The 20,358-nt window shown below is 48.5% G+C and overlaps 1 protein-coding gene across 2 annotated transcripts in view; it reads right to left on the bottom strand.

Annotated features, from left to right (window-relative positions):
- EMID1 (EMI domain containing 1) overlaps positions 1–14,785 on the bottom strand; it is a 72,556-nt gene extending 57,771 nt beyond the window's left edge. Inside the window, exon 1 of one of the 2 annotated variants that reach the window (XM_047761420.1) lies at positions 14,621–14,785. The gene's annotated coding sequence lies outside the window, so the exon portion shown is untranslated. Of the gene's footprint in view, positions 1–307; positions 381–14,620 lie in introns of those variants that run through there. The other variant, XM_047761421.1, reaches the window with a different exon arrangement.
- Between the last annotated feature and the right edge of the window lie 5,573 nt (positions 14,786–20,358).

Raw genomic sequence — 20,358 nt, 5'->3', positions numbered from 1 at the left:
GAGTTAAGATGAGGCCATTAGCGTGGCTTCTCCATCCGCCACTGCCCCAGCAGGAGGGCACCAGGCACTTCCAGGATAGAAGTCTGGGATGCATTTGGAAACCTTGGCAGAGGGGTTTCAAATTCAGCCCCAGCCTGGTCAGCGGGGGAACCACCAACCACCATCTGGATCCTGTTTGCTGGGTCCTGGCAGGGGAATCAGAGCAGAACTGTGGAAAGTGGGCAGGGAGGGGGTGGCTCCCTTGGCAGCCAGGGCTCCGGGTCGGGAGACAGCAGGTCCTACAGCCCAGCCCTGGCCCTGCACTTACTTGCTGGGTGAGCTTGGGCTGCTCATGTCACCTTCGTCTTGGTCTTCTTACTTATTAAATGAGGACAATAGTAGAAGTTACCTCCAAATGTTGCTGCCAGGTTCCAGTGGAAGAATGGGAATAGCAGGATGCTGGGTAAAGGGGAATTTCAGATGGTTTTTTCACTTAAAAAAATGTGGCAAAATGAACATAATTTAAATTGACCCTTTTCACCATTTTAAAGTGTACGGTTCAGTGGCATTGAGCACATTCATATTGTTGTATATCTGTTACCACCACCCATCCCCAGAACCCTTTTCATCTTGCAGAACTGAAAGCCTGTCCCAATTAAACACAAACTCCCCATCCCTCCCCTCCCAGCCCCTGGCAACCACCCTTCTACTTTCTGTCTCTGAATTTGGCCACTCCAGGAACCTCACGTAAGTGGAATCGTACAGTGTCTGTCTTTTTGTGACCAGCTAATTTCACTCAGCATAATGTCCTCAAGGTTCATCCATGACGCAGCCTGTGGCAGAATCTCCTTTGGATTTTATTTTTCCTGAGAAGAATATCGTGAGCAGCTCTGTGCGATGCCAAGCTCCCACCCCCCTGCCTCATGGTCCAGGCGCAGGCGGGCGCCGTGGGCCCGGAAGAAGGAAGCTCCCGGCCGGCGTCTGTTCTCGGGCTACCTGCCTTCCAATCTCTTGTCTGGGGAGCTGAGAGGGGGTATTTTCTTTGGGAAGCTGGAGCTCCTGGCTTATTCCTTTTTGAGTTTCTAAATTTCTAGAGGGAGATCCCTGGCTCCCAGGGACCTGCCCCAGGTTTGGGGGGGGGCGGGTACTGGTTCTGCACCTGCCCAGCGTAGGGGTGAGGAAATACACGCTATGTGTACAAACCCACGTGAACAAAAAAGGAGGACTGGCTAAATGCTGAGGGGATCCAGGTTAATTCAGGAGGCTCAGCCACCGTCTGACCCAGGTCCTGGAAATCTCTCAAGGGCTGCAGCTGAGTTCAGGTTCTGCAGTAAGTACAACTAGGCTAGACCCTGCCTGAGAGAACCCCGAGGTTCCCAGACACAGGATGGAGCCCCTGGCCTCTGGGTCACCCTCAGCCTCCCACACGGCTGGGTTTCCATGTCTCCCTATAGCCTCCTGGCTCCCCAAGGCCTGATGGAGCCTCTCTCCTAGCACATGAGTGGCCGTGGGTACCACTCTGAGATGGCACTGTTAGGGGACCATTGACTGAAGCCACCCACCTTGGCCAGGCACCATAATAGCCGCCGGCATGAGTTGTCTCATAGCAGGAGGCCCTGCTAAGGAACAGGCTGCTGCCCTGAAGACTAACCAGGAGGATTTGGGAGGGACCATCACCTGCCCAATATCCCTGATGCTGGAATCCATCTTGGCTGAGAGGCGCGCTCACCACCAGGAAGAACGCTGAGCCCAACAAAACAGGGGCTGAAAAGACGACTGGCCAGAGACAACCTGCAAACGAAGCCCCTTCCCATGAAACCTGAGACTGTGAGCCACGTGGCAGAGCCGTTCTCCTGGGTTCCTTCAACCTGCTGCTCTTTGCCCCCTTCACGATAAAGTCTTCTGCTTTGTCAGCACGTGTGTCTCCTCGGACAATTCATTTCCAAATGCTAGACAAGAGCCCATGCTCTTGTCCTGGAAGGGGTCTGCCTTCCTGCAACAAATTGGTTCTTGGATGAGTGGTAGATTCAGAAGGCCTGGGGCTCGTCCTTCTAATCTTCACCACCCAGGGAGGAGGGGATGCAGTGGAAGGGGACCAGCACGGGGCTGGAGGCCAGAAAGACTTGGGCCACCCAGGGCTTCAGCAGAGGATCTCACCTCCCTTCACCAAACGCAGGCTCCTCACCTATAAACTGGAGATAATGACACCCGTGGCCACCTGACAGGGCAGGTGAGGACTCAGCAGAGTGATATACAGACATACAATGTCCAGCCTGTCCCTGGTGCATTATGAGGAAATGGCCCTGTTGCTGTTTGGCGAGAGGACAACTCTCTGGGTTGAATGTACATCAGGACACCCCCTGGAAAGCCTTTTTTTTTTTTTGGATGTGTCAGCTCACTTTCTAGCCACTGGCCTCTTCTAGAAGTTGCACACAGATAAAAGGTCCCAGTTAATGAGGATTCTAGTTAAAGTTTTAAAATTCACAGCAAGCCCACTGCGCATAATAATGTATTAGAAACACAACAATCCTTTAATCTAGAAGGAATTAATTGCCAGGCCCAGAAATTCAGGGCACGCTGACAGAATCCTTAATTTCTTGAGTTGATGGTTTCAAAAAGCGACTGATTTTAGACTCGCTCCTCTCTACAAGTTAGTAAGACTCCCACAGTTCCGACAAAGGGCGAGATTGTCTCGATGTCTTACTCAGTAAGAATCATGTACGTGGGGTCTGAATTAATGTCAGCTCTGAAGTTTTCCTGCTGGGTGGAACGTGGCTGATTTGAATCCCCAGGAGATTCAATGCCGGCTCTGTGGCCCAGGCATGCCGAGCTCTGAACAGGGAGCGGCCCCGCTCGTCCCAAAACCACGTTTGCTGGGTGCCCACTCACAGCTGGAGCTCAGGTTTGGTGTTGGAGAGGAAGGAGAAGACACCCCCAGCTGCACAGACAGATCCTAGATAAGCCCACAGTCAGAGAGCTGTAACTGTACATGGTAACGAGGGAATATGAGAAGGAAAGGTAAGACCTAATTTAAAGGCAGGGCTTGGGTGTGGGGTGACTGCAGGTCCATGAAATGCTTTGTAAGCCAAAAGCTGGAGGAAGAGGACATTGAATGAGTGAAGACTGTAGAGACAGGTGCCGCTGGGCCAGGAAACGCCCTGTGCAAAGGCCCTGAGGTAGGAATATACAGTGATAAAAGCCAGGAGCTGTTCTCAAGGAGCTTCTAGTGATGGAGGCACATGGGGCAAACAAAGAAAAATCATTCTCATCATTCTAAGCACAGGGCTCAGGTGCTTGGGTGAGTGCTGTACACCTGGGGGAATCAGAGCTCCATGTACCCCTGGCCCTCCAAAGGATGCAAATAGGAAAGCAGGAGACAGAATGGGCTTTGCCTTCTGTCACCAAGGCCTCCAACCCTCAGCACAGCAGCCTCTTTTTTAAAAAATTTATATCATGGGGAGTTCTCGTTACGGCTCAGCAGAAATGAATCTGACTAGCATCCATGAGGACTCAGGTTCCATCCCTGACCTCGCTCAATGGATTAAGGATCCGCTGTTGCTGTGATCTATGGTGTACGTCGCAGATGTGGCTCAGATCTGACATTGCTGTGGCTGTGGCATAGGCCAGCAGCTACAGCTCCAATTGGACCCCTAGCCTGGGAACTTCCATATGCCATGGGTGCGGCCCTAGAAAGCAAAAAAAAAAAAAAAAAAAAAAAAAATTATGTCATGGAGTTCCCGTCATGGCTCAGGGGTAACGAACCGGACTAGGATCCATGAGGACATGAGTTCAATCCCTGGCCTTGCTCGGTGGGTTAAGGATCTGGCTCGGATCCCCTGTTGCTATGACTGTGGTGTAGGCTGGCAGCTGCAGCTCTGATTTGACCCCTAGCCTGGGAACTTTCATGCCACAGGTGTGGCCCTAAAAAGACAGTAAAAAAATTTGTTTTATGTTATGTCTTATGACATATGACATCATTTATTTTAAATAGTTTTGATGAGTTGTAATTGACTATAATAAGCTGTACACACTTAGAGTGGACGATATGATCAGATGTGACATATAGCCACACCTGGAAAACCATCCCACCATCATGATGATGAACTTGTCCATCCCTACCGCCGAAAAGTTTCCTCATGCCCTTGGTAAGCCCTTCTTTCTGCTCCTTCCCTGATCCCCAGGCAACCACTGATTTGCTTTCTGTCACTATAAATGATTTTGCATTGTCTAAAATTTTATATACTCCGTACTCTTTTGGACTGGTTTCTTTCACTCCACATTCTTTCGTTTTGTTTCTTGGCCATGCGTGTGGCATGTGGAAATTCCCCAGGCCAGGGATCGAACCCAAGCTGCAATTGCAGACTGTGCCACAGCTGCAGCAATGCTGGATCCTTAACACACTGCACCACTCGGGAACTTCCAGAGTTTTGAGAGTTTTTTACATATTCTGGATACAGGTCTTTTATTACATATGTGATTTACACATTTTCTTTCAATCTGTGATTTGTCTTTTTATTGTCTTAACATTGTCTTTCAAAGAGCAGATGTTCTTAATTTTGATGAAGTTCAGTTTACTGTTATTTGATTTGTTGATTGTATGTTTTGTGTCATGCCTAAAAAAATTTTTTGCCTAACCCAAGGTTGCAAAGATTTTCTTTTCCTATGTTTTCTTTTAGAAGTTTTATAGTTTTAGATTTTACATTTAGCTTTACGAGCCTTTTTTTTGGGGGGGGTCTTTTTAGGGCTGCACCTGCGGCATATGGAAGTTCCCAGGCTAGGGGTAGAATCAGAGCTGTAGGTGCCAGCCTACACCACAGACACAGCAATTCTGGATCCTTAACACACTGACCTAGCAGAGATCAAACCCGAGTCCTCATGGATCCTAGTTGGGTTCATTACTGCTGAGCCACAATGGGAACTCCCTATGATCCATTTTTGAGTTAATTTTTTGTGTATACTGCAAGGTGTAGATCAAAGTTCTTTTATTTAAAAAAATTTCATATGGATGTCTGTATTAGATTCTTGAGGATGCCATAACAAATTACTTGGTGGCTTAAAACAATAGAAGTTTGTTCTCTAACAGTTCTGGAGGCCAGAAGTCTAAAATCAAGGGGTTGGCAGGGCTGTGCTTCCTTGAGGGCCTCTGTGAGAAAATCCCTTCCTAATGTAAATTGGTACAACCACTATGGAAAACAGTAAGGAGGATACTTAGAAAACTAAATATAGAACCACCATATGATCCAGCAATCTCATTCCTGGGCATATATCCAAATAAAGCTATGATTCAAAAAGATACATGCAAGAGTTCCCATCGTGGCTCTGAGGTTAAGGAACCTGACCAGCATCCATGAAGAGACGGGTTTGATCCCTGGCCTCGCTCAGTGGGTTAAGGATCCAGCATTGCCATGAGCTATGGTGTAGGTCACAGATGTGGCTTGGATCTGGCAGTGTTGTGGCTGTGGTGTAGCCCGGTGGCTTAAACTCTGATTCAACCCCCTAGCCTGGGAACTTCCATATGCCACAGCAGCAGCCCTAAAAGGACCAAAAAAAAAAAAAAAAATACACACAGCCATATGTTCATCATAGCACTATTTACAACAGCCAAAACATCGAAGTGACTGAAATGTTCATCAACTGATGAATGGATTAAGAAGATGTGGTACATATATACAATGGAATACTACTCAGCCATAAAGAGAATGAAATAATGCCATCTGCAGCAACATGGATGCAACTAGAGATTCTCATATTTAGTGAAGTAAGTAAGAAAGAAAGACAATACTGTATGATATCACCTATATGTGGAATCTAAAATACGGCACAAATTAACCTATTTACAGAATAGATATAGACTCACAGACATGGAGAACAGACTTGTGGTTGCCAAGGGGGAGAGGGGAGGAGTGGGATAGACTGGGAGTTTGGGGTTAGTAGATGCAAACTACTACATTTAGAATGGATATGGAGTTCCCATCGTGGCACAGTGGTTAATGGATCCGACTAGGAACCATGAGGTTGTGGGTTCGATCCCTGGCCTTGCTCAGTGGGTTGACGATCCGGCGTTGCTGTGAGCTGTGGTGTGGGTCGTGGATGCGGCTTGGATCTGGCATTGCTGTGGCTCTGGCGTAGGCCAGTGGCTACAGCTCCGGTTTGACCACTAGCCTGGGAACCTCCATATGCCACGAGAGCGGCCCAATAAAATGGCAAAAAGACAAAAAAAAAAAAAAAAAAAGAACCGGCAAACGTGAGGACAGATGGACAGAGATTATACAATCTGAAGAACAGAGAGAGAAAAGAATGCAGAAAAATGAACGGAGACCTCAATACACCATCATGTGCACTAACACATGTATAACGGGAACACCAGAGATGAGGAGAGAGAAAAAGGGGAAGAAAACCTATTTGAAGAAAAATGGTTGAAAACTCCTCAAATGTGATGAAGACATTCATCTACAAACCTGAGATGCTTAACAGACTCCACAAAGGAAAAATACAAACTGATCCACACCCACACACACCATAGTAAGGATAGGGACAGATTAAGATAGTTATGCAAGTTGTTGCAGAACCCCGTAGAGGACCATAGATAAAGGGGGAACACTAGGGAACTTTGGGAGAACACACCAAGTTAATGATCACTCAAGAAATCCATCAGAACATCATGGAACAAAGCCGGCTGGCTCAATTATAAAACAATAAATAAAAACATGAGATATGTCTTAGGTCATTAAGTGAAAGACAAAATGAGGCCTGCATTCAAAGTCAGCAAGATAATGATCCTTAGGACCAAGGACAGGAATTTAAGGGAAAGATGACATTCCAAAGTAGGAGACTCTCATTATATGGAAACCTGAGGTGATTCAATATATTTTAGCATATGTTACCACCCTTCTGATTTTTTTTTTTTTAGGGCCGTACCTGAAGCATACGGAGGTTCCCAGGCTAGGGGTCGAATCAGAGCTACAGCTGCCAGCCTACACCACAGCCACAGCAACTCAAGATCCAAGCCACTTCTACGACCTACACCACAGCTCATGGCAACACCGGATCCTTAACCCACTGAGTGAGGCCAGGGATAGAACCTGCATCCTCATGGATACTAGTTGAGTTTGTTACCACTGAGCCATGACAGAAATTTTGTTGAGTTTGTTACCACTGAGCCACAGCAGAAATTTCCTCCAAGAAATTCTTGAAATCAACAAAGATGAGTGATCATATACAAGAGGACCCCAATAAAACTGATAAGCTGCCTCCTCATCAGAAATGATGGAGAGGAGTTCCCGTCGTGGCGCAGTGGTTAACGAATCCGACTAGGAACCAAGAGGTTGTGGGTTCGGTCCCTGCCCTTGCTCAGTGGGTTAAGAATCCGGCGTTGCCATGAGCTGTGGTGTAGGTTGCAGACGAGGCTCAGATCCTGCGTTGCTGTGGCTCTGGCGTAGGCCAGTGGCTACAGCTCCGATTCAACCCCTAGCCTGGGAACCTCCATATGCCGCGGGAGCGGCCCAAGAAATAGCAAAAAGACAAAAAAAAAAAAAAAAAGAATCTTATAGCCAGCAAAAACTATTTTTCAAAGCTGAAGGTGAAATAAATGTATCCCCATGCACAACAATGTAAATAAACTATAATTTAATAAAAATATAAAAAATCTTTAAAAATATTAAAAGAGAATCCCAGAAAGACAAAATAAAGCAAATTTGCTATATGTTATTCACTTCAATTTGCCAAAATTTTGCTAAGAATTTTTGTTTCTATGTTGGTAAGTGATATTGGAGAGTAGTTTTTCTATTCTTGAAATACAACTGTCTGGTTTTGGTATCAGTTGAATTAATGGCCTCATAGAAGGAAGTGGAAAACATTTCTTCCAGTTCAATTTTCTGAAAGTTTGTATAGAATTGGTATTATTTTTTCCTCAGATATCTGATGGGATTTCCAGGCCCAGTGAAACCATTTAGGTCTGAAGTTTTGTTTGTAGGAAGGGTTTCAACATAAAATCAAAGTCTTTAATAGATAAAGAGGTATTCAGGGTATTTCTTAGTTCTTGAATGAATTTTGGTAATAAATTATGTCTTTTCAAGGCATTTGTCCATTTCATCTACATGACCAGTTTTACTGGCATAAAGTTGTTTCAAGTATTCCCTTTTATGGTTTTTTGTTGTTTTTTTTTGCCTTTTCTAGGGCTGCTCCCTCAGCATATGGAGATTCCCAGGCTAGGGGTCGAATCGGAGCTGTAGCCGGCGGCCTACACCAGAGCCACAGCAACACGGGATCCGAGCTGCGTTTGCAACCTACACCACAGCTCACGGCAACGCCAGATCCTTAACCCACTGAGCAAGGCCAGGGACCGAACCCACAACCTCATGGTTCCTAGTCGGATTCATTAACCACTGAGCCACTATGGGAACTCCCCCTTTTATGTTTTAAATATCCGTAGATTCTACAGTGATGTAAATTCTGTGGTATGTTTTCTTTCTTTTTCTATTGGCCAGTCTTGCTAGAGGTTAATCAATTATATCGATCTCAAACAATAAGCTTTTTTTCCCCAGCGATTTTCTCTATCGTTTTTGTTTTCCATTTGTTTGATTTCCATGTCGATTTTTATGCCTTTTTCCCACTTGCTTTGGGTCTCACTAACCTCCTCACACTCCTCCTCCCCCAACCCTGTCTTTTTTCTTCTCCTCCTACTCTTCTTCTTCTCCTTCAGTTTCTTAAGGTAGAGGTTCACACCAATTCCTTAAAATTCATTGAGGTCTGTTTTATAGCACAGAACAGGGTCTATCTTGGTAAACGTTCCATGTGCATTTGCAAAGAATGTGAGTTCTGCTATTTGGGAGTAGGAAGTTGTACAAATGTCAATTAAGTTGAAAAGAATGGGGAGAGACTGTTCACTAGACCAGACAGTGAAGAGGTCAGGGGTTACTGCAGAAACTAGGAATATTTCTCAGAGGCTGAGGCTGTGTGGAGATGGTTTGTCCACAGTCTGTGGGCAAACACCTGGCTCCAGCAAAGAGAAGTCCAGGAAGGAAGTGCAGGTTCAATGTCATCTTGGCCCTGGGCCTGCCTGTACTATGGTCCTCACGGCTGCCTCCCTGGCTCTCTCTCTCACAGGTCCCCTGTGCTGGGCTGGGCTGGTACCCAAGTTCCAGTGTTCAAGTTCCTGCTGGTCCCAGGCCTTTACATGGTGACTGGGCCTCCCAAAGAAGCTCTGGCCACAGAAACCCATCCTGGACTCTCTGCCTACTCTAGAGGGGTAGAGGCACTGTATGATTGGGTCCTGGCTCCTCTACTTCCCAGAAAGTCCTCTACTCAGGGTAGACAGCTACCCTGAGCCTCACTCTCCTCCTCTGATCATGGATCCTGTTTCCACACCCAGTTCTTTTATGCTCCTCCCACTACAGGCAGTCCCTTGGCTCAGACAAAACTAAGCTCTCATCCCCTGTACAGGCTGAAAGGTGCCCACCCTCACATTCAATATCTCAAAAAGTAACCATATTTGGACTTAAGGTCTTTAAAGAGGTGATTTGGTTAAAACAAAGCCATTAGGGTGGACGATACTCTTCTATGGAGTTCTTATAAGAGGCAATTTGAACACACAAAGAGATACCAGGGGTGCACTGCACACGAGGACAGCCATGGGAAGAGGCAGCGAGTGGGTGGCCATCTGCAAGCCAAGGACAGGGCCCTCAGGAGGAATCAAACCTGCCAGCACCCTGATCTTGAACTTCCAGGCTTCAGAACTGTGAGAACACAAATATTTGTTGTTTAAGCCATCTAGTCTGTGGTATTTTGTTATAGTAGCCCTGGCAAATTAATACATCACTCCTCATCCACTCACCACACACACGCACACAACCTTTTGTACCCACTGAGGTAGGTGGTCCAGCTGTACCCTCCGCCAGTCTGCAGAGCTGGGTGCAGATCTTTTTGGCTCCTGGAAGAGCCAAGAGGCCACAGACTGAGGATCTGAGGTCTGAAGAACCCAGCCACCAAAAAAAGGTTGGATCAGAACCTGTTTCCTCCACCCCTAGATCTTCTAAATTCTGAGGAACTCTATACTAGTTATCTGTTGCTGTATAACACATTAACTGAAAACATCAATACACACTGATTTATTCTCATAGTAACTGTGGGTCAAGAATTCAGGAGTGGCTTAGCTGGGCATATGTGGCTCAGGTCTCTCATGAGACTCGGGTCAAGATATTGGCTGAGGCTAATATCCTCTGAAGACCTGACAAGCTGAAAGACCCACTTCTCTCTCTCTCTCTCTTTTTTTTTTTTTTTTTTTTTAAGGGCTGCACTCGCAGCATATGGAAGGGGTCCAATCGGAGCTACAGCTGTTGTGGACTATGCCACAGGTACAGCAACGCAGGATCTGAACCACATTTGCGACCTACACTACAGGTCAAGGCAGTGCCGGATCCCCTGTCCACTGGGCAAGGCCAGGGATGGAACCTCCATCCTCATGGATACTAGTCAGATTCGTTTCCACTGCACCACCATGGGAACTCCTGAAAGGGCCCCACTTCTAAGAAGGCTCTGTTCACACAGCTGTAATTTAAAATTTTCATGTAGCCCCCTTAAGTAGCTGGCTGCCTCTCATCAGTGACCTATTTGCCTCTCTAATGCTGGGTCGGCCCTGTCCTCTCCACCCTGACTTTTCCCCCCCAGGAACTCACCGGGGTGAACATTTTGCCTACCGATGTCCTCTCCTGTGGGAGCCATTACCTCGGGTCTCCTCATGATGAGGCTGTCAATCACAGAGCAATGCCCACCCTCTGCATATCACATGACCCAAGACTGCCAATCCCAGCAGCATATCCTCCCAGGCCGTTTGCGCATGGAGACTGCGCTCAGCCGGATGGGTCAAGAGACAGGGCAGAGCTTGTGACGACGTGGGGGCTTCCTGGATCCGGCTCCATCTGAAAATGTCAACCCCTATGTGAGAGTCAAGATTTCATTTTCTGCCTGTCACTTCTTCCCTTCGAGGGTCCCAATTCCTATCTGAAATGGCCATCAGATACAGCAACTTTCTGTAACCCTTTGATACAGAGCAATTCAGTTCTTTGCTAGGACCAGCTTCCCAGGGCCTCTTGCAAGCAGAAGGTCACAAGCTATTTTCCTAGATAAGAGACACTACCCCATTCCTGGGACTAATTATGGCTGTTCCTATAGCTTGGAAGTCATTTGTGGGCTTTTCTTCTTTTATATTCCCCTTCCCTTTCCCATTGCTCTGTTAACATCTTGGGGTGAATGGGCTGGAGTTGGGGGGATGGGTGGGCTCCAGGCACTGCTCAGCCTCTGACTCAGGTGGGGTGGGAAGGGGTTGGCTAGGGAGGGAAGTATGACATATAGCTGACCACTGGGTGCACATCCCAACATCATGTCTTACAGAACTTATTCTCAATTAAAAACAAAATCTCTCAACAGCAAGTGTCTTTTTCCTCTCAGTCTGGCTCCCTGAGCAAGTGGAACCTGAAACTAGTCCCTTCTAAATGTTTATATCTGAGAACATTAATGAGCAAGACACTCCTGAGCTGACACCCCCACCTTTCTTCCTCCAGAGCCACTCCCTGTTTCCTTGCTACCCCTGCCAGGCTGGAAAGCAGCCTCAGTCAATGGTACCCGTGCCCTGGAGGCAGGGTCATTATGCTGATACCGCTGTATATAGGGCTGGCGACATAATGCACAGGGCACAATGCACAATGAAAATGTGGAGCCCCTTCTTTGAAAAGTATTAACAATTTCAAGATGGTGTCAGGACCCTTCTGATTATGGGGCCCCGTGTCACTGCAGAGGCAGCACAAGCGTGAAGCAGGCCTTGCTGTCACCAGTCTCCGTTGTCTTCGATCTCCCCAGGGCCTTGTGTTTGCTTTTCTCCTCCATTCTTTAGTTTGGTTTTCCAACTTCCCTTTGCATTGTCTTTTTTCCTGGAGAGTCGGCCAGGACTCTTGGCTGGTGTGGCCTCCTCCTGTCATCTTCAGGGCTATTGGGTTTCCCTTAACATTCATCTGGAAGATTCTGCCTCTTACTCTGGCACCATCTTGTCCCTCTCCTGCTGTGGCTGGACTGATGTCAGAGACTTGAGGCACATGGGGCTTGGTTGCAAATCAGAACACTCCCTTCTACTTTTTCGCTAGTGTTTCTCATGCTGGGCCAGCCTGCTTCTCCAGCCTCACTCTCTGTTGCTCCCCCTATATGCTGAGCAAAACCCGCACTGGACCTCACTCAGATCCTGAGGCATTTCAGGCCCTGACATGCCTATGAGATTCTGAATCGTTGTGGCAGAGACAATGCTGTGGATTCACCAATTTCATTTTTCACACCTCTTTGCCTATGGGAGGACTACATTTCCCAGAAGCCCTTGTATCCAGCTGTGCCCATGTGACTGGTGATGGCCAATGGGATGTGGGAAGTAGTGAAGTTCAGGGAAGGAGTACACTCCTAGGTCTCACTCCTAAAATCTCCTGGAGACCCTCTGCCCACACTCGCTCCCTGCCTGTTTGTGACACTAAGGGTGCCTTGAATCCATAAGATGCTGGAACTAAAGATGACACTAATGTCCACAATCAATTTTGCATGAAGAAACACCCTTAGAAACTGGGGGAGGCCTTCTGCCCAGATAGAGGGCCCAGGAAGCATGCCAGAAGATCAGCCTTTGATTCACCATTTTCCCAGTCCAGGGCTTGCCACCAGCTTCAGTTGTTTTTGTTTTTGTGTTTTGTTTTTTTTTTCAGGAAGCTGCATGTGGCGGTGGAAAGGACACTGACTGTGGAGGCAAAGTCATGGTGGCAACATGGGCATGAAGTCTGCCCCTGGGCCTCAGTTCCCCATTGAGAAGGTGGAGGAGGCTGATCTTTGGAGATTCCCCCAGCCTCTCATGACGCGCTTCTGGGACCAGGGGCTGAGAGCTGCCCCTCTCGCTCCCTCCAGGTACCCCCAGGGGGTGAGCTGATCTGTGCATTCAGCTCCTACAGGAAGCTCCTTTGAGTCTGGCATTGCTTCTGGAACCCTGAAAGGTGATAACTGTCCTTTGTGTTAGTGAATACAAATGGACAGGGTTGGCCAATATGACTATGAAGCTGCACACCCCTCAGTTTCACCTCACTCTGCCACCACTCTCCAGCTCAGTGACCTTGGGCAAAGGATGCCGTCTGTCTGAAGAAGAACCTACCTAGTCATGATTAAATGAGACTGAAAAACAAATAAATACAGACCATTTCTCTGCAACTCAGTTTCCTCCCCTGTGACACATGAATGGAACCATACCCACCCTACAGGGTGGCTGGATCAAATGAAATAATACACAGTGTGTCAACTTCAGCAGGATGCCTGGTCCTCCAGCATTTAATAGATGTCCGCCATTTATAACACTAAGTCCCTGCTCTTCAGTACGTTAACCCTATGGCGGAGGGGCCTTGTTCCTCCTGGCTCTGTGCACACACCCATCAGCAGGGGTCTCACCCCCAGCAATCTGAATGCTGTAGCTGCTCACGACCCTTCACTTAGAGCAGGTGCTGTGGTGTTGGGGGCTTTCTCAGGGTGAGTGCCTAGTGCCTAATTCAGAGTTTTAAAGATATAGCCAGCATCCTTTCCAGAGAGCATTCTGAGGCCTCAAAAGCAAAGTTATAGCAGAAGCCCACAACAGCTGCCCCCCTCAACCTGCTGCAGACTTGTTGGCGGAGGATCAGACACCCCAGTTACTGAGGGTTAATTACAAACTTGGCGCCCATCTGCTCCGGAGAACTTGCAAAAGTCTCTTTTTTCTCTTTCCAAAGGCATAAACATTTGTACTGCAAGTAGCCCAGGGGGCCTGGAGATGTTTATTTTGTAGTTAACAAAGAGAGGGGTCTTTTGACTTGTGGATCAGGGGTTCTACTGGCCCCAAGCAGAAGCCTCTGGGGGGCCCCCTGCACCAGCAGGTGCCTCTGGGAATGGCTCAGTGTGGGATGGAGCAGGCCAGGGGATTTGACCAGGACTTAGGACCCCAGGCGACTTCCCCTGGCAGGGGAAATGCTGCCCTCAGTGCTTAGTCTGTCCTGGAAACACACACTCCAGCATTTTGACTCTTTTGACAGAAAAAGAAGTGCCAGTGAGACAAGGGTTTTTACACTTTCCAATTGTTAAAATAATTAATGTGCTTCCCCCCCCCATGGCACATGTAATTCAAGGATATAAAAGATTCAAGCTACATATAGATACATCAAATAAAATGTGTTGAATGGTGATGTAGAATTTCATAGTATGCAAATAGAATAATTTATATGCTCACATCCCTGCTGAGGGAACTTTATTTTTTTTTGTCTTTTGTCTTTTTAGGGCTTCACCCATGGTATATGGAGGTCCCCAGCATAGGGGTTGAATCAGAGCCATAGCTGCTGGCCTATGCCACAGCCACAGCAACGCGGGATCTGAGCCATGTCTGTGACCTACACCACAGCCCACGGCAGCCGGATCCTTAACCCATTGAGTGAGGCCAGGGATTGAACCCGTGCCCCCATGGATACTAGTCAGGTGCATTAATCACTGAGCCATGAAGGGAACTCCTGATGGAACTTTATACACAGAAAAAAAGGATGCTTTTAAATAAAGACCTGCCTGTTGTTGGGTCCCTGCCTGTGGTTGGGATCAGGCAAAGAGGACTCACCTTTTACACAGAAAATCTGAGAATCCGAGGGCTTCTAGGTGGTGATGGAGACTGTCCTGGGTTAGTGACCAGGTTTAGGGCCTTGAGCGTTGCAAGGGGTGGGTGGCTGTTCCAAGGCTGACGTTCAGCCACAGCTCTCCGATCTTACCACTAGGCGGCGCTGGTGAGGAAGGCTGAACAGGGGCGGCTCCTGCCAGGAAAGCAAGGGTGCCGGAGGCAGGGTTGGGGCTATAGCCCAGGCAGTGGAGCTGGGCTTGGGGCTTAACTTGCTTGTTTGCCCACGTGGGGCCAGGAGGGAAATAAAACGACATCCAAATTCTGGATTTGTTCCTGAACTGAAGCAAGGATATCAGCAGAGAAGGATATTTTCACCCAATAGATAATGTTGCTGAGATGATGGTCAGCAGACTTTTTTATAAAATAGGGCCATATATGGAACAGATTGGGGTAAACTAGCTACTTAAAGGAACCAAGTTAGAAATTATTTTCTGAGGAGAGAACTTATTTTGTGCACTGAGTGCTTGGCGTTAGATAAACAGTGTTTCAATCCCAAAGGCAGGGTGCAAAACCATTCGATCTGGCTCCCATTTGCAGAGTTGAAAGTATGGGCCAGGCCCTTGACACGCTGACCTCTCTCCAGACCTTTGTGGTTGGAGTGTTACCCCCCTTAATTTACTGATGAAAATCATTAAAATGCTGGTGACAGAGCTAAACATTTTGCCTTTACTATGTTTTGGTGTTTTTTTTTTGTCTTTTTGTTGTTGTTGCTATTTCTTGGGCCGCTCCCGCGGCATATGGAGGTTCCCAGGCTAGGGGTTGAATCGGAGCTGTAGCCACCGGCCTACGCCAGAGCCACAGCAACGCGGGATCCGAGCCGCGTCTGCAACCTACACCACAGCTCACGGCAACGCTGGATCGTTAACCCACTGAGCAAGGGCAGGGACCGAACCCGCAACCTCATGGTTCCTAGTCGGATTCGTTAACCACTGTGCCACGACGGGAACTCCCCTTTATTATGTTTTTAATCTTCACAACAATTCTATGAGAAACTACTGTTATACCTATTTGATAGATGAAGAAACTGAGGTTAGAAAGGTAAAGTAACTTGCCTGAGGTCTGGGAGCTGGTCATGGCAGAGCCCACATTGAAGCTGGTCCCTACAAGTCAGAGTCCACCGTCTTAATTCTCCTCTTATGAGCAATCAAGCCTTCCTCAGTGAAGCCAGGTGGCTTGGCTAAGGTTACCTGCACAGGTGTGATGGCAAGTCCATGCCCTCCCCCACCCCTTGTGCAGGGAAGCAAGGAGGCAGCGAAAGTGAAGCAGATTCTTTGCTAAGACTCTTTGCTAAGAAATTTAATGGCAAATCTCAGCCGAGGAAGGCCGTGTGCAAAAGGGCTGCCCTGCCCTCCTCACAGGACTGAGAAGGCCAGTTTCTAAGAGACTGGGGCTCCCTAACACGGGAAGGGGAAGTGGTTTTAGCCAAATATTTGGCTGGGAGTCAGGCCCCTGGTTCCAACTCCTGGGTATTAGCAAAGGAGAACAAGGCATTGCTAAGGGTGGCAAATTGGTTATAACTAAGAGAACCTGGGAGATGCAAAACAACGTGAGGGCCACCAGCTGTCCTGGATCTGGGGCCTCTGTCGCTGGAGGAACAACGGCTCAGGAAACCAGCCGCCCTCCCCCGCAGTGCAGCCCTTTCAAGCCAAGAGCCTCTCCCCCTCCCTCCCTCCCTTCCTCCCTTGTGCTCCCAGGGCTAAAGAGCTGCCATGCATTAGGGTCCCCCTTTCTGCACCCCTCCCCCTGCCCCACACCTTGTCCTTCCCTTTTCCCCCAGTTTAAACTCACCCAGCTTGTTGCTCACGAAAGCGAACAGGCTTGGGGGTGGGTTCAGGTCCCAACTCTTGTGCTTGTTGAATGAATTATTTAATCTCACCGAGCCTCAATAGCTTCATCTGACAGATGAGGATAATCACAAGGCTTAATCCATCCAGCTGTTGTGAGATTCAATCTGATGTATGAAAAGTATGAAAAATGGTTGGCATGGTGCAGGGGCTGGCCTGTGGCCTTGCTGCCTGTTTCAGGATGGCCCACGAGCTAAGAATGGTTTTTACTTGTTTTAATTGTTGGGGGAGAATCAAAAGAGGAAGAATATTCGGTGACATGCGAAGGTTATATAAAATCCAGGTTTCAATGTCTGTTAAAAATTTTTTTTAACACAAACTGCCATTTGTTATTGTTGTTTGCTTTTTAGGGCCATCGCTGAGGCATATGGAGGGTCCCAGGCTAGGAATTGAATCGGCGCTCTAGCTGCCGGCTTACACCACAGCTCAGGGTAACGCCGGATCCTTAACCCACTGAGGCCAGGGATCGAACCTGTGTCCTCATGGATGCTAGTCCGATTCATTAACCACTGAGCCACAACGGGGACTCCAACCTGCCATTTGTTTATATGTTGTCTGTGGCTGTTGAGGGGTGGTCCTCAGTGCCTTCTTCCCACTGCCAATCCCCGTCTCCTCACAGAGTCACCCAGTGTCTTTAGGACTTGCAGTAGTGGGGTCCATGGAGGTTTCAGGCTGCTGTCCCCAACCAGTGCAGGCATAGCTGAGAGGTTGTGACAGTCTGACCAACAAGAGGTAAAATAGTTCCTGTTTAGCCCTTTGCAGAAAAAGTTTGTTAATTTCTGGCCTGAGTACCTGACTCTGGGTAAGTGATCAGGTAGATGTATCCATGGTTACTACTGCGATTATTATTCTTTTGGTCTAATTTTAACTTCCAGGTACTGTTATTTATGGTTTAATGGAGAGATTTTGAAACTGAAATCATTGGGTTTTTTTTTTTTTTTTCAATTGGTAGGTGGGGGGGGGGGGGTGTCTCTGAATCTCCAGAATTTCTATGTCGTTTTTTGTGGGTGAGGGCTTTTGGGGAGGGGCTTGATGACATTCATCTGATCCTCAAGTAGGTAACAGTGAGGGTTTGATGCTTTCCTCGCCCCAGGCAAACTGATCTGTACTTTCCCTGCGCTGACGGGAGGCAACATCAATGACATTTGGGGGGAGACCTTGGGGGTCTTTGGGGCCTGCCCTGGTGGGAGGGGCTTGCAGTGCAGCAGAAACCAGGAGCCCTGGCTTTGGAGCCAGCAGATGAGCTGAATCCTGACCTTGCGCCCCACTGGCCAGGCTGCTTCTGGGAGCCTCAGTTTCCAAGCGGGGTTAGCCCAAGGATGACAGGAGGATTGTGCAGGGCCTGGCACACACAGGTGCTACAGAAGTTAGCTGCTGCTATTATCATCATCATCACCGTGGCACATTCAGCTCTTTCCTCAGTTCACCAGGGGCCATAAAAAGCTGTCCCATACTTGGCTAAATATGAAGTTTGAATTCCCCCTGGGTTCTCTTGATCCTATTTTATCAATGGAACCAGCAACTAAAGCGAGTTCATTAGACATATTCACACAATCGGTGTGCAAAATAGCAGGCCCCCAATTAAGTTTTTAGAAGTTCAGGGAGTTCCCGTTGTGGCGCAGCCAAAACGAATCCAACTAGTATCCATGAGGATGCAGGTTTGATCCCTGGCCTCGCTCAGTGGGTTGGGGATCCGGTGTTACCGTGGCATAGGATGGCAGCTGTAGCTCAGATCCAACCCTGAGCCTGGGAACTTCCATATGCTGTGTGTGAGGCCCTAAAAAAGAAAATAAAAGCGAAATGAGTGAGATTTGAAGATTCTGATTCAAGAGCCTTGGCTGTTTCAGATGTTCTCATTTATCCCCCGAGGAGATAGTCTGAATCTCAAGCTTGGATCTCCTTTCCCCCTAAAATGCTTCTCCCGTGGATCCTGGTTCCCCAGCCCACTCATCCACAGCTGGCAGGTTCATTCCAGAGCCCAGGATCCATCACCAAGAGGGCCGAGGGCAAACCTGCCACTCGGCTGTCCTGGAGCTGGGCCTCGAGAACACAGTCTGGTCCATGGCCAGCCCAGCCCAGTGCTGCCTGTCCCCAGTTGCTGGGCGTAGTCCCATTCAGAAGGGGCCTGGTGGCTCCAGACAACAGCCGGAGACCAGAAAGGAAGACTTCTAGCTACAAGCAAATGTTGCTGCTTCTTGAGGTTGAAATATTCTATCCTGAAAGCATCCCTTTCAGCCAAGCAAAAACAATCCCCCATGGGGACCCGACCTCGCCATGGAGGAACAAAAGCTTCCTAGTTCTCTGAGCTCCAGAGACGGCCTGCAGTTTCAGTCGCACACAGCCCAGTGGGGGAGGGATGATCACATGACCTCTAAGCTTGGAGACAAGATCATCCTTGTCCAGCCTGTCTTGTCTCTGCAGGAAGAAAAGCCTTGGGTGCCTGACAGAGGATGAGGCTGGTGGCTGCCCTGGCCCTGGCTCCCTGGTGGGTGTGGTTTACAGCATCCCCATCTCTCAGGTTCAGAACCAGGAGATGGGATCGAGGTCAGCGGTTCCCAAAGTCCACTAAGGTGGATTCAGGGGGCTCCTCCTGGCCCTGCTTTAGGCAAGACAGGGGCACATTCTGGCTGCAGATATTTATTTTTCTGTTGCAGGTGGCTCTGTCTCTAAGAAGTTCAACCAGTGAGGGCACCCCATTTGTTTTCCACCAGCCACTAAAAATATTTTCCTTCAGGGAAGGAAAGCGTTTCTGGGAGAGAGAGAATGAAAGCTCAGAGAAGTTAAACACTCAAGTGAAGCTGGCCTTTGAGGCACCCTTGTGGAGCAAGGGCCACAGCAGGTTAGGGCTGTCTGCTGGCCGCAGGCGAGGTCGGGAAGGGAAAAGACGCGGAGAGCTGTGCGTCTTCCAGAGAAGCATCCGGAGCAACTGCTGCACCGCACAGCTTTCCTCCCCTGCCCTCACTGCCGGAGATGTGTCTCTGGAGAGATCCGGCCTTTGAAGTCAAGGAACAAATAACACTGTGGACGGCGAAGGAAGCAGCCATTGGAACTTAAGGCCACTGTCTACGAGTGGACACCTCCTCCTTTCAGAAGAGAAAGTGACTCCCAACCAAACTTGCCCAACAAGTTAAAAGGGTTGTCACACTTCAGTGGGTGTCGGTGTCACTCCAAAGCTGGGAATGTGGCAGGTCTGGGGTGGAGCCCAGGAACATGCATTTTGAATGAGCACACTAGGGGTTCCGAGGCTAGTGGTCCAGGCACCATGCTGAGAAGCATGTTTTCGTCTGAGGCAGCAGTTGGAACAGGGGGACCTTGCCTGGCAAGTCTCCTGAGAATCTGGACTTGGGGCTCAGAACCAGCAGTGGCTTCCTCGGCTGCCTCCCAGCCTGCATCCCTGCCGCCCCGCTCTGATCCTGCTCAGGCTTCCCCTTGGAGACACTGGATGGCCCCAGACACACCAGGGTATGTGGTCTGTGCCGATTCCGTGACTGTGGTCCCCAGGCCTGACCGTCCTGGGGTCTCAGGCTGCCTGCTCGGGGCCTACAGACTGCTTTGCCTCCATGTCCCGCAGGGACCTCACCTAGCTTAGCCCAACTCAACGTGTTTTCTCTCATGCTTGGCGCCTTTTATGTCCTTTATTGCAAGAATGGCCTCCTCTCTTCTCAGCACCAAAGTCAGGGTACTCGGGCATCACTCGATACTCCCTTGTTTTTCACCTACTACCCCCCCCCAGCTCTATTCTAGAACAAGGAACTACCAGTTATTGAAAACATACCACAGGTAATAACTCATCACACCTCGATGAGGTAAGTACTGTAATTGCTTCCACCTGACAGA

This window comes from Phacochoerus africanus, chromosome 15 (genome assembly GCF_016906955.1).
Source record: "Phacochoerus africanus isolate WHEZ1 chromosome 15, ROS_Pafr_v1, whole genome shotgun sequence".
Lineage (NCBI taxonomy): Eukaryota > Metazoa > Chordata > Mammalia > Artiodactyla > Suidae > Phacochoerus > Phacochoerus africanus.
Note: the sequence above shows the minus strand (reverse complement) of the source record. Positions and strands in the feature narration are given on the sequence as shown.